This window comes from Bos grunniens, chromosome 26 (genome assembly GCF_055505025.1).
Source record: "Bos grunniens cultivar Pamir isolate PY7600 chromosome 26, Bosgru_T2T1.0, whole genome shotgun sequence".
NCBI lineage: Eukaryota > Metazoa > Chordata > Mammalia > Artiodactyla > Bovidae > Bos > Bos grunniens.
In genome coordinates this window covers 9,386,666-9,399,067 of record NC_141190.1, presented here as the reverse complement: position 1 = coordinate 9,399,067, position 12,402 = coordinate 9,386,666, and the positions used below count along the sequence as shown (strand labels likewise).

The 12,402-nt window shown below is 45.9% G+C and overlaps 1 protein-coding gene across 44 annotated transcripts in view; it reads left to right on the top strand.

Moving 5' to 3' along the window:
- The first annotated feature begins 245 nt into the window (after positions 1-245).
- The window catches only part of SGMS1 (sphingomyelin synthase 1), a 323,569-nt gene continuing 311,412 nt past the window's right edge, over positions 246-12,402 (top strand). For 28 of the 44 annotated variants that reach the window (XM_086379210.1, XM_086379179.1, XM_086379194.1 and 25 more), the window contains exon 1: positions 246-502. The gene's annotated coding sequence lies outside the window, so the exon portion shown is untranslated. The remainder of the gene's footprint in view (positions 503-12,402) is intronic. The other 16 variants (XM_086379227.1, XM_086379202.1, XM_086379212.1 and 13 more) reach the window with 1 other exon arrangement.

Below are 12,402 nucleotides of genomic sequence, written 5' to 3'. Positions count from 1 at the left end.
TCCTCGGTGGAGAAAACGGCCGCCTCCCGAGCTTTCAGCTACGAAAATGAAATAACGGTGCCAAGCCTCGCATGCCCCTAGGTGCGCGATCTGGCCGGGGTCCCTCTGGGTCCGGGGACGAGCTCCCTGCAGACCCCGCCCGTCCGCCCCGCCCTCCCAGCTGCCGCGAACACCCGGAGGAGCGGATTTGCGTAGCGCCGGCAGCTGGGCCGGCTCGGGCAGCGGACTGGGCATGCTCGGCAGCCGGGGAGGCTCGCGGTGGCTAGTCGGAAGCGTTCGCACCAGCTAGGCAGCGGCCGGGGCAGCGGCGGCGGCGGCAGCGAGGGGCAGCACGGGAGCGGGAAGGGCCGGCCAGGGAAGGCTGCTCTTTCCTAGCGCCCGGCGAGCCGGACAGAGAGCGCAATCCGGGTACGGAGCTCCAACGCTGCCCTGCCCCGGATTTCATTCCGCGGCTGGGGGCTCGGCGAGCGGAATTCCGGCGGCTGCCGCGACTCCGGTGCAAGTGAGTCGGGCGGCGGGAGAGAGCCGATCGCTGGGGAGCAGATCGGACACCCACCTCCGGGGCCTGGCCTGACGCCAGGAAAGGTGTGCCGGCAACCCCGGGGCGAGGGGGCGTGAGCGCAGCCCGCTCAGTGCCTGGCGCGTACCTGGCTGGCACTCCCCCCGCGCCGCCGCTCGGGGGGTGCGGGGGGGGGGCGGTCCCGCAGCTGTTCTCGGGGCGATGAGGGGGCGGGCCGCCTGCGGGGCTCCTGGACCTAGTTGGGGCGGGGAGAAAGGCGGGGGCGTCAGCGGGCACCTTTTCAGAGGTCCTGCGTGCGGACTGGAAGGCTGCCTAGTGTCGGTTTGGGGCGAGCGGACTGTAGCGGGGCCGAAGAACCTTCGGACAGTGGCGGGCGGGTGTCGGGAGACCCGCAGATCCGACCCCAAATCACGGCCCTACCCCCACCTGGTGGCGGCGTGACAGTTGGTACCTCTGGGTCCGATCGCAGCCGGCCAGGCACTCTGAGTTTCGGGGTACCTCCCCGCCCCCCCTCCCCCGCTCGATGTCGGTGGACAACATAACAGGTGGGACCCCTTTCGCTGAGCCAGCCTCCAGGTTTGGGGGCGGCTCTGACACCCGGCGGGGCTGCCCCCCACGCTTGAGGGTGCTTAGGGGTAAGGCCTTGGAGGAGCCATCAGCCAGCCTGGAGCTGGACATTCTTTCCAGGACGCGGCTTTTCCCGTGAATGAGGGGTCTCCGCGATTCCGAGGCGACTTGTCAAGGGCAGAGCAGCGACAGCAGGGCTGTTTCTCCCACCTTCTTAGCCCAGGCTCGGGTTTTCTGCTTCCTCTGGTGGGTCTGGTACGGTGTCCTGGTCCACTATCGGATACACACTGGAGGCTTCTTGTTAAAGCTTGTTTCCGTCTCCGGAGCTTCGAGTAAAATTCGGGATGAGGCTTGCCAGGGGTGGAGGGAGTGAAGAGAATCCTTGCAGGAGCTTCTCAGATGTTTCATTTCACCTTCAGACAGTAGCGACTTCAGCGGTACACTCTTACGACACGAAGAGTGAAGGCTGCTTTTCTGAAAAGGAAGTTTATTTTCTGTGTTATGGGGCCTGCTTACTATTTTAGCTCCGTTGACATTTACCTTCCCGGGCCTTCAGAGCTGTTTGGACAGGTTATTTTGCTTGCAGGTTATTTTCCGTGCAGACTTGGGGGTGTTTTGGGGTTGGCTCCCTGGGTGTGGAAGTGGCAGGTGCCTATCATGGTGTGCTGTGAACTCCCCACGCTTCCAGGCACCGGGGGTTGAACATTCAGGGAGCTGGGGACCGAGCGGGCAGAAAGAGAGGAGTGGGACTAGTGACGTAGCAGCGGTGGGAGTTGCCTAGGGCTGCCCAGACGGAGCGAGGTTGGTTGGCTGTTTTGGCTGGTGCGGAAGGGGAGAGGGCTGGGCGTTTCATTGGTTCGGGGAGTAAGGTGTTGACGGGAGAAGCCGGGCGGGGGATGGGTCCCTGTCTGGTCAGTGCTCCAAGGGAAGCCCAGGGATGTTTAGTGATTCAGCAGGTGGCAACTTTCCAGCCCTGAAGCCATACCTTGGCCAAGCAAGCCAGCGGCAGCTGCTTGTGCCTGCTGTCAGAAGCGCCAGCTTCTGGGGAATCTCCAGGAGACTTCTGCCTGTAGCAACTGACTTTCCTTATCTTGCTTTTTGTGTATGACAGGAGGCCCTGGTCTTTTGGGTTCCTTCCCCGCCTCTCTTAAAATGTGTAGCATGTTTTTGAACCTCTCCAGTTCTGTTACCCTCTGAATAGCAGGAAGTGGCAGCTGCCACCACTCACAGTTTATTAGTTAATGTGCAGAAAAAGCAATATGTAAAGCAGAGAAATAGTCTGTTCCTTCTGTTTCTGCTTCAGAGATTAGGAATTTACATTTTTAGTTAAATAGTAGGGTCTATTCCTGCAACTCTTCATTGCTGGTAGTGAGCTATTTCAAATAGCAGAAAGCATGAAAAAATTAATTAAAGGAATAGATAAATTGACATTAAAAGGACACAATTATTAAAAGTGTCTTAATCATTGGAGGATCTCTAGCATTTTGCACAGTGCCTAACTCAATAAATGTTTATTCGACTGAAATTTAAAGAATTTTTCATAATAAAAGCTTGTTGGTAAGTTTTGACACCTAAAGAACTTTGTATGTTTTCAAATGTCAGAATTGCTTATGTTGACCTTAGACATTCAATTTTAGCTTGAAGCCTCAACCCTTTTACTTTTTCCAGGTGAGGCCCCTTAATTTTCAAATTGTGACACATCCTTCAGGTCAGCTGAAAAAACAGGCAGGCGTGTTTTGCTAACTTATCTCATGAAAATCTTGAAGACTCCTACATATAACCGTTATATATATATATATATTTTTTTTTTTTTTTAAACCTAGAAAGTGGTCTAATTGCATATCAAAATGCTTTATTTACAAAACTTCATTTTGTACAAAACGTTTCAGGACAACTGTAGAGTTCCTAAGCATTTATTATCACATTATCAATGAAAAGTGCTGGCATAGAAAAGACAAAACAGTGTTTGGAAAATAAAAATTCTCGCTTATTTGCACGGGGGATCGTTGGCCCTGTCTTTGAGGGCGGCTGGAGTGTTTGTCCAGTTCTTTCTGTGTTTTGCCTTTGCTATTCTGTTCCTTCCTCCAGTTGTTAAGCTGTTTCTTCTTCATCTAAAGACATACTTTCCTGGCATGGACTTGCTGACTTAAAGCTGCTGCATTTTCTCACATAAATTCTATTAACAATGGCCTTTATTTTTTAATTGTCCCATACACTTTCCCACCACTTCATATGATAATTGTTCGATGGTCCTTGGAAAAATGGGGAATGGTGGAGTTGGTGGGGGATGCTGGGGAAGGGGATGTGACAGATTATAGTTGGCTCTTTCTTTGCCTTTTTTTGGATCGTCTCTGTAGCCACAGCAATCTCTTCTGGAAGGACTGTTAAAATATGCCCAGTCTTAAAGATTTTGGACTTTCTGTTAAGGCTCTTGGTAGGGAATATCAATGGTCACTTATCCTCTCTTACCACATCCCATCCCAGGAGTTGGTGATGGACAGGGAAGTCTGGCTGCAGTCCATGGGGTTGCAAAGAGTCAGACACGACTGAGCAACTGAACTGAACCACATCCCACGAATTTTGACTGTAAAATATGCCACTTTAATAAGCTACCCAATTGCCAGAGGACCATATTTCGTATCAGCCCATTTAGACAGGGGAGTTGGGAAGCAGCACTGGATGTGGGGGAGGTGCGGATGAAGAAAGGGGAAGAGAACAGTGAGTGGGGTCAGGGAGATGGCTTGGTTTTGTAACTATGACTTCTGGTTTCAGTAAAGCAGAATCAAGTATCTTACCAGTGTGTGTGGCTCAGTCTGTGCTGGAGTGCTCTGCTGCCCTCTCTAGTATTCTTCCCTCCGCCAGTAAACACACCACACACACATGGCCTCAGACAAATTCACAGACCCACACATGCACACACGTAGTGACAAGAGACACAGACACAGATGTAGACACATGTATCTTTTGCCAAAAGCTAAGCATCCCAACTTGTTTTTAAAACCAATATGTCACACAGGGCTCAGTAGCAGGTTGAATTTGGGGGATCAGAAGTCACCCTAATCATGTATTTCAGAAAGATTCCCCTTCTCTCTTTCCACAGCAAGCTGATCTGTCCCGCTTAACCCGCAAAGCTGCTGGGGGCGTTCACTGAAGCAAACGTTAAATGTAGATGTAACTGAAGTGGTTTTCACCTTTTAGACTTTCTGGTGCTGGGGTTGAGTTAACGTTCCTCAATTTGGGGCACCAGATCTCCCTGTACAAAGCCCCTTTCTTGTTTTGTATTTTTCCTTCTTTCCCAGTCTCATTCCCTCTTTGTCAGAGGAACTTCCTCTCGCGTTGGGTGTTCTGGGGTATGTCTGTATCCTTGTCAAAGGTGTTGTGTGCATGTTTTTAGTTTAGGTAAATAGTGCTGTGCTGCTATAGTTTCATTCAGTTGCTTTTCCATTCAATATTAAAACTTTTATTATGGAAATTTTCAGACATTCATAAAAGTTGGAAGAATTTCATTCAGCAATGTATTTGCTACCTGTGGTTGGCATAGGTTTATCCAGTATGGTATGGCTGGCCTGCTATATACCCACTAATCTCACCATTTTTCTAATTATGTACACTTAGTTCACCTCCATTCCTGCTACCATGAGCAAAGCTGTGATGAAGGAATATCCTGGAGCATCTCTTAATGATACCTGTGAGACTATCTCTAGGGCAGTGGTTCTTACAGTGGTCCACACTCAGCAGCATCAGCCTCACCTGGGAAGATACAATCAGGATCTAACCTAGACCTCTTGAATCAGAAACCCTGGGGACAGAGACCATCAGTTTGTGTTTTAGGGCAAGTCTTGGGTGTGCTGCAGTCCATGGGATCTCAGAGAGTCAGGCTCGACTTAGTGGCTGAACAACGAACAAGCTTGGAGACTGTTGCCTAGGAAAGTTTGAAGACCACTGCTCTAAGTGTATGTACCCAGGAGTGGGAATGCTGGGTTAAAGAGAACAAACCCCGATTTTTACTAAATACTGCCAAGTTAGTCTCCAGTGTGGCTGGATTGGCTGACACTCTCACCGCAGTGCATGACGGATTCCTGATTCACCACATCCTCTCTAGTGGTTGGTATTAACCATCTTTCTAATTTTTTCAGTACTTGATGGCTATAAAGTGGCTCCTTATTGTTGTAATGTGAATTTAGGTAATTTCTTAATGAATTTAAGCACCTTTTAATGTATTTGTTAGTTTTTACAATTTCTTTGACTTTAGTCTGTTTTTCTAATGTGTTGATTTGCAGATGTCTTACATATTTTGGATATTAATTTCCTTCTGTCATCTAAAGGCAGAATGAGATTGTCAATGGTTCTGTTCAGTTCACTTGCTCAGTTGTGTCCGACCCTTTGCCACCCCACGGACTGCAGCACGCCAGGCTTCCCTGTCTATCAGCAACTCTCAGAGCTTGCTCAAACTCATGTCTATCGAGTCGGTGATACCATCCAACCATCTCATCCTCTGTTGTCCCCTTCTCCTCTTGCCTTCAATCTTTCCCAGCACCAGGGTCTTTTCCAATGAGTCAGTTCTTCACATCAGGTGGCCAAAGTATTGGAGTTTCAGCTTTGGCATCAGTTTTTCCCATGAATATTCAGGACTGATTTCCTTTAGGATTGACTGGTTTGATCTCCTTTTAGTCCAAGGGACTCTCAAGAATCTTCTCCAATACCACGGTTCAAAAGCATCAATTATTCAGCACTCAGCTTTCTTTATAGTCCAGCTCTCACATCCATACATGACTACTGGAAAAACCATATCTTTGACTAGACAGAATTTGTCAGAAATGTCTCTGCTTTTTAATACACTGTTTAGGTTTGTCATAGCTTTTCTTCCAAGGTGCAAGCGTCTTTTAATCTTATGGCTGCAGTCACCATTTGCAGTGATTTGGAGCCCAAGAAAATAAAGTCTGTCACTGTTTCCATTGTTTCCCCATCTATTTGCCATGAATTGATGGGATTGAATGCCACGATCTTAGTTTTTTGAATGTTGAGTTTTAAGCCAGCTTTTTCACTCTCCTTTTTCACTTTCATCAAGAGGCTCTTTAGTTCCTCTTTGCTTTCTGCTATAAGGGTTGTGTCATCTGCATATCTGATGTTATTGATATTTCTCCCTGCAATCTTGATCCCAGCTTGTGCTTCATCCAGTCGGCATTTTGCATGATGCGCTCCACATAGAAGTTAAATAAGGAGGGTGACAACATACAGCCTTGACGTACTCCTTTCCCAATTTGGAACCAGTCTGTTGTTCCATGTCTAGTTCTAGCTGTTGCTTCTTGACAATTTCAGTGGTAATTTCAGAAATTTAAAATTTTGATACAGCCCAATGCCATTACTTTTTGCCTTTTTCACAGTAAGAATCTTAAGATGTTCTTCCTTACTCCAAGTTACAAATATATTCTGTAGTTTCTTTTATCAACTGCCTACTTTTACCTTCACAATGACGGCTGTGATCTGTTTGAGGTTTGTCTTAATACATGGTATAAGTAAGGAATTCGGTGTTATTTTTTTCCTTTCCATTTTGTGAGCCTGCTACTGCTAAGTCACTTCAGTCGTGTCCGACTCTGTGTGACCCCATAGATGGCAGCCCACCAGGCTCCCCCGTCCGTGGGATTCTCCAGGCAAGAAAAACTGGAGTGGGTTGCCATTTCCTTCTCCAATGCATGAAAGTGAAAAGTGAAAGTGAAGTTGCTCAGTCATGTCCGACTCTTCCCTACCCCATGGACTGCAGTCCACCAGGCTGCTCCGTCCATGGAATTTTCCAGGCAAGAGTACTGGAGTGGGGTGCCGTCGCCTTCTCCATTTTGTGAGCCAGTTTCCCCCAAATCATTAAACTATATCCCTAGTATTTTAGGGATAAATGTGGAACTGCCTCTATCATTCATCAGATTCCCTTATGTTTATTTTCTTCTACTTTATTGATTTATAATCTATGATTGGTAAACTTCACTTGTATATTTAAAGTGTACAATCTAATGGTTTTTTTTTTTTTTTTTTTGGCCTTGGCCACATCTCATGCTACGTGGAACTTCCTCAACAAGGGGTTGAACCTGCACCCTCTGCAGTAGAAGCATGGAGTCTTAACCACTGGACCACCAGAAAGTGAAAGTGTTAGTTGCTCAGAGGTGTCCAACTCTTTGTGACCTGGTGGACTGTAATCCCCCATGCTACTCTGTCCATGGAATTCTCCAGGCAAGAATACTGGAGAGGGTAGCCATTCCCTTCTCTAGGGGATCTTCCTGACCCAGGGATCGAACCAGGGTCTCCTGCACTGCAGGCAGATTCTTTACCATCTGAGGCTCTAGGGAAGCCCCCAGTTTGATGAATTTTGACAGGATGTGTACCTCTGAAACCACCACAATCAAGATCCAGACCATTGCCCTCACACTAAAACTTCTCATTTGCCTTTCCTCTCACTTTTGTCTCCAGACTCAGGAGGCCACCACTGGTTTGCTTTCTGCCACAAACAGGTTCGTTTGCATTTTCAGATTTTGAGATTCTTCACAGGGTTTAAGTTCTCTATTCTGTCCCAGTCATCTGTCTATTTCTGTGCCAGATTATTTTTATTATTATAGCTCTGCAGTGTCTTGCATTTCAGAGCTTATTTATTTGTGGACCTTTCCTCTTTCATATACATTTTGGAATGCTTATCAAATTCTTAACAACGTCTTAGAAATGCAGTGGCATTGCATTGAATGTATAGTCTAACATGGGGGAGAATCGACACCTCTTCCTCCCTAGTTGTAATGCTGTCCATGAACATAGTGGTCCCATCTTTTTCTAATGACATTCAATTGAGCTTAAATTTTCTCTATCGTAAGATTTTGTTTTAAAACAAAAGTAATGTATTGTTTTGAGGAGAATTTGAACCTGGACTTAGTCTGAACTTTAGAGGAAGGCAGAGTGTATGGGCTTGGGAGACAGATCTTGTTTCAATCTCCATTCTCCATTCACTTGCCTTAAGTGACACTGGGCAAGTTCTCTCCTTTGGTGGCCCCAGGTTTCTCCTTCCTCAGGCTGGATGCCTGCAGCCTCCTCCCCAAGGCTGCTGAGCCGCTGAGGGCTTTAAATGAGATAATGTAGGAGAGGCAGGGAGTACAACTTTGAAACATTTGCTGGTTAGTGAATGTAGGTGTCATATACCTCCTGTGAGTGAAAGTCGCTCAGTCATGTCTGACTCTTTGTGACCCCATAGACTATACTTACAGCCCATGGAATTCTCCAGGCCAGAATACTAGAGTGGGTAGCCTTTTCCTTCTCCAGGGGATCTTCCCAACCCAGGGACCGAACCCAGGTCTCCCGCATTGCTGGCGGATTCTTTACCAGCTGAGCCACCAGGGAAGCCCAATACCTCCCCTAGTGCTCACTTTAAATAGAACAGACTTCATACTTCTACTTCTTAGGGACTGATAATAAAGAAGTGTCAGAAAAGCAAAGTGAACAAGCCTACTGATTAACTGTGTAACGCTCCCCAAGTCTACTCATGTAAGTCCATGCTTCTACCCCGTCGTGGCTGGGGAAGAAAGACCAATATATACGACACAGTCAGGGGCTTCCCTGTTGGTCCAGTGCTTGGGGCTTTGCCTTCCTGCACAGAGATGGCGATTTGATCCGTGGTCTGGGAGCCAAGATCTTACATGCCTTGTGGCTAAAAAACCAAAACATAAAACAGAAGCAATGTTGTAACAAATTCAATAAAGACTTTACAAATGGTCCATATCAAAAATCTTAAAAAAAAAAAAGAAAGAAACAATTAAGGAACTCTATGTGGCAGATGGCTTATAATCAAGGTTAAGTGGTATGGTGCCAGGGGAGTAAGGAGTAGGGAGAAATGCTGCTCGGTGAGGAGTGGTTTTTTATTAATTTTTAAAATTTCGGTTCAGTTCAGTTTAGTTGCTCAGTCGTGTCCGACTCTTTGCAACCCCATGAACCACAGCATGCCAGGCCTCCCTGTCCATCACCAACTCCTAGAGTCTACCCAAACCCATGTCCATTGAGTTGGTGGTGCCATCCAACCATCTCATCCTCTGTCGTCCCCTTCTCCTCCTGCCCTCAATCTTTCCCAGCATCAGGGTCTTTTCAAATGAATCAGCTCTTCGCATCAGCTGGCCAAAGTATTGGAGTTTCAGCTTCAACATCAGTCCCTTCAATGAACACCCAGGACTGATCTCCTTTAGGTTGGACTGGTTGGATCTCCTTGCAGTCCAAAGGACTCTTTTCAAGAGTCTTCTCCAACACCACAGTTCAAAAGCATCAATTGTTTTGTGCTCAGCTTTCTTTATAGTCCAACTCTCACATCCATACATGACTACTGGAAAAACCATAGCCTTGACTAGATGGACCTTTGTTGGCAAAGTAATGTCTCTGCTTTTTAATATGCTGTCTAGGTTGGCCTGGAAAATCCCATGGATGGAGCAGCCTGGTAGGCTGCAGTCCATGGGGTCGCTAAGAGTCAGGCACGACTGAGTGACTTCACTTTCATTTTCACTTTCATGCATTGGAGAAGGAAATGGCAACCCACTCCAGTATTCTTGCTTGGAGAATCCCAGGGACAGAGGAGCCTGCTGGGCTGCCGTCTGTGGGGTTGCACAGAGTCGAACACGACTGAAGCGACTTAGCAGCAGCAGCAGCAGGTTGGTCATAACTTTTCTTCCAAAGAGCAAGAGTCTTTTAAATTTAAGTATAGTTAATTTACAATGTTGTGTTAGTTTCAAGTGTACAGCAAAGAGATTAAATTTTACACATACACATACATGTATTCTTTTTCAGATTCTTTTCCATTATATGTCGTTATACTATATATAGCTTTCTGTGCTAAACAGAACATCTTTGTTTACCTACTTTATATATAGTAATGTGTGTATGTTAATCCCAAACTCCTAATTTGTCACCCACCTCCCCACCCGTCCCCCTCCTGCTACCCCCTCTGGTAACCATGCGTTTGTATCTATATCTGTGAGTCTATTTCTGTTTTGTAAGTAAGTTCTTTTGTGTCATTTTTTCAGATTCCACATGTAATTGATGTTACATGATATTTGTCTTACCTCACATAAGACAAATATCTGACTTAGCTCACAACATGTCTAGGTCCATCTGTGTGTGTGTGTGTGTGTGCTCAGTTGCTTCATCATGCCCGACTCTTTGCGACTCCATGGATTATAGCCTGGCAGGCTCCTCTGTCCATGGAATTCTCTAAGCAAGAGTACCGGAATGGGTTGCCATGCCCTCCTTCTGGGGACCTTCCTGACCCAGGGATCAAACCCGGGTCTCCTGCATTGCAGGTGGATTCTTTACTGCTGAGCCACTGGGGAAGTCCCTATGTCCTCCATGTTGCTGCAAATGGCATTATTTCATTCTTTTTTACGGCTGACTTTATATATATGTATGTGTATATATATATATGGTGTATATATGTACACACCACATCTTCTTTATCCACTTACCTCTCAGTGAACATTTAGCTTGCTTCCATATCTTGGCTGTTGTAAATAGTGCTATGATGAACATTGGAGTGCATATATCTTTTCAAATTAGATATATATGATATATATGTATGTCCAGGATATGCCAGATATTTGCTCAGGATTAGGATCTCAGGATCATATAATAACTCTGTTTTTACTTTCTTAAGGAATCTCCATACTGTAGTCCATAGTCGCTGTATCAATTTACATTCCCACCAGCAGTGTAGGAGGATTCCTTTTTTCTGCACCCTCTCCAGCATCTGTTACCTGTAGACTTTTTAATGATTGGTGTGAGGTGATACCTTATTGTAGTTTTGATTTTCATTGCTTTAATAGTTAGCAATGTTGAGCATCTTTTCACATGCCTGTTGGCCATCTATATCTCTTCTTTGGAGAAATGTTTATTTAGGTCTTCTGCCTGTTTTGATAGGGAGTTTTTTTTTTTTTTTGCTATTAAGCTGTATGAGCTGTTTGTATATTTTGGAAATTAAGCCCTTGTCGGTAACATTGTTTGCAAATATTTTTCTCCTAGCTTGTAGGTTCAGAGAAGGCAATGGCAACCCACTCCAGTACTCTTGCCTGGAAAATCCCATGGACGGAGGAGCCTGGTGGGCTACAGTCCATGGGGTCGCTAGGAGTCGGACACAACTGAGCGACTTCACTTTATTTTTTCACTTTCATGCATTGGGGAAGGAAATGGCAACCCACTCCAGTGTTCTTGCCTAGAGAATCCCAGGGACGGGGGAGCTTGGTGGGCTGCCGTCTATGGGGTCGCACAGAGTCGGACACGACTGAAGCGACTTAGCAACAGCAGCAGCAACCTGTATGTTGTCTTTTCATTTTGTTTATGGTTTCCTTTGCTGTGCAAAAGCTTATAAATTTAATTAAATTCCAGTTGTTTATTTTTGTTTTTATTTCTATTATTCTAGGAGACAGATCCAAAAATGGATATTGCTGTGATTTATGTGAAAGAGTGTTCTGTCTATGTTCCCCTCTAGGAGTTTTATTTACATTTAGGTCTTAAGTTCATTTTGAGGTTACTTTTGTATATAACTTCAGTGTATGTTCTAATTTCATTCTTTTGCATGTAGCTGTCCAGTCTGGAAGAGTTTTGACTTGACTTGAGTAGAATTAGATTACAGGGTAGTGAAGGGGCCTGAGAAACAAAGTGTAATTAGCATTTCTGTCCAAGATTTCGGGAGCCTGGTATTGAACGATATGACAGTAGATTTTGTGCCTGAATTTTGACTTAAAAGTCATTGCTTTGGAATCAGTGATAAGTGACTAGTATTGCCTAGGTAACTAATAGCTCTCTGTCATTTAATATAGAGGTTAAGAGCACTGTTCCTGGGCTTAAGTCTTGGCCTTACTATCTAGGAGCTGTGGAACCTTAGGCAAGCTATGCAGGCCTTCCATGCCTCAGTTTCCCTAACCCTCACTGGTGGGTCTCATAACAGCAGGTACCTCAGAGGTTGAGGACCGTAAGTAAACCTTTGTCAGGTGCTTAGTTCCTGGCAGAAGGTCATCACAGTATAAATGCTGTTCTTACGACTACTGTTGCTAATATTCATTGTCTTCCTCTCGTGTCTCCCTTGAGGTGTGTGAGGCCTTATGCTCCAGAGTTGTTGGATGTCCAGAAAGACTGCTGGAGGCACAGTCCTGTAGAGAGAATTTTTTTTTTCCCCCCTGCAGATTGCCGGGCATATAGTGGGAACTTACGTTGTAGGCTGAGCAAGTAAATGCATGATAGACTGTGAAGCCAGGCACTGTCTCTCAGGTGCTGTCTCTTGGTCCTGAATGTCCTCAGGCAGGTGATTGAAC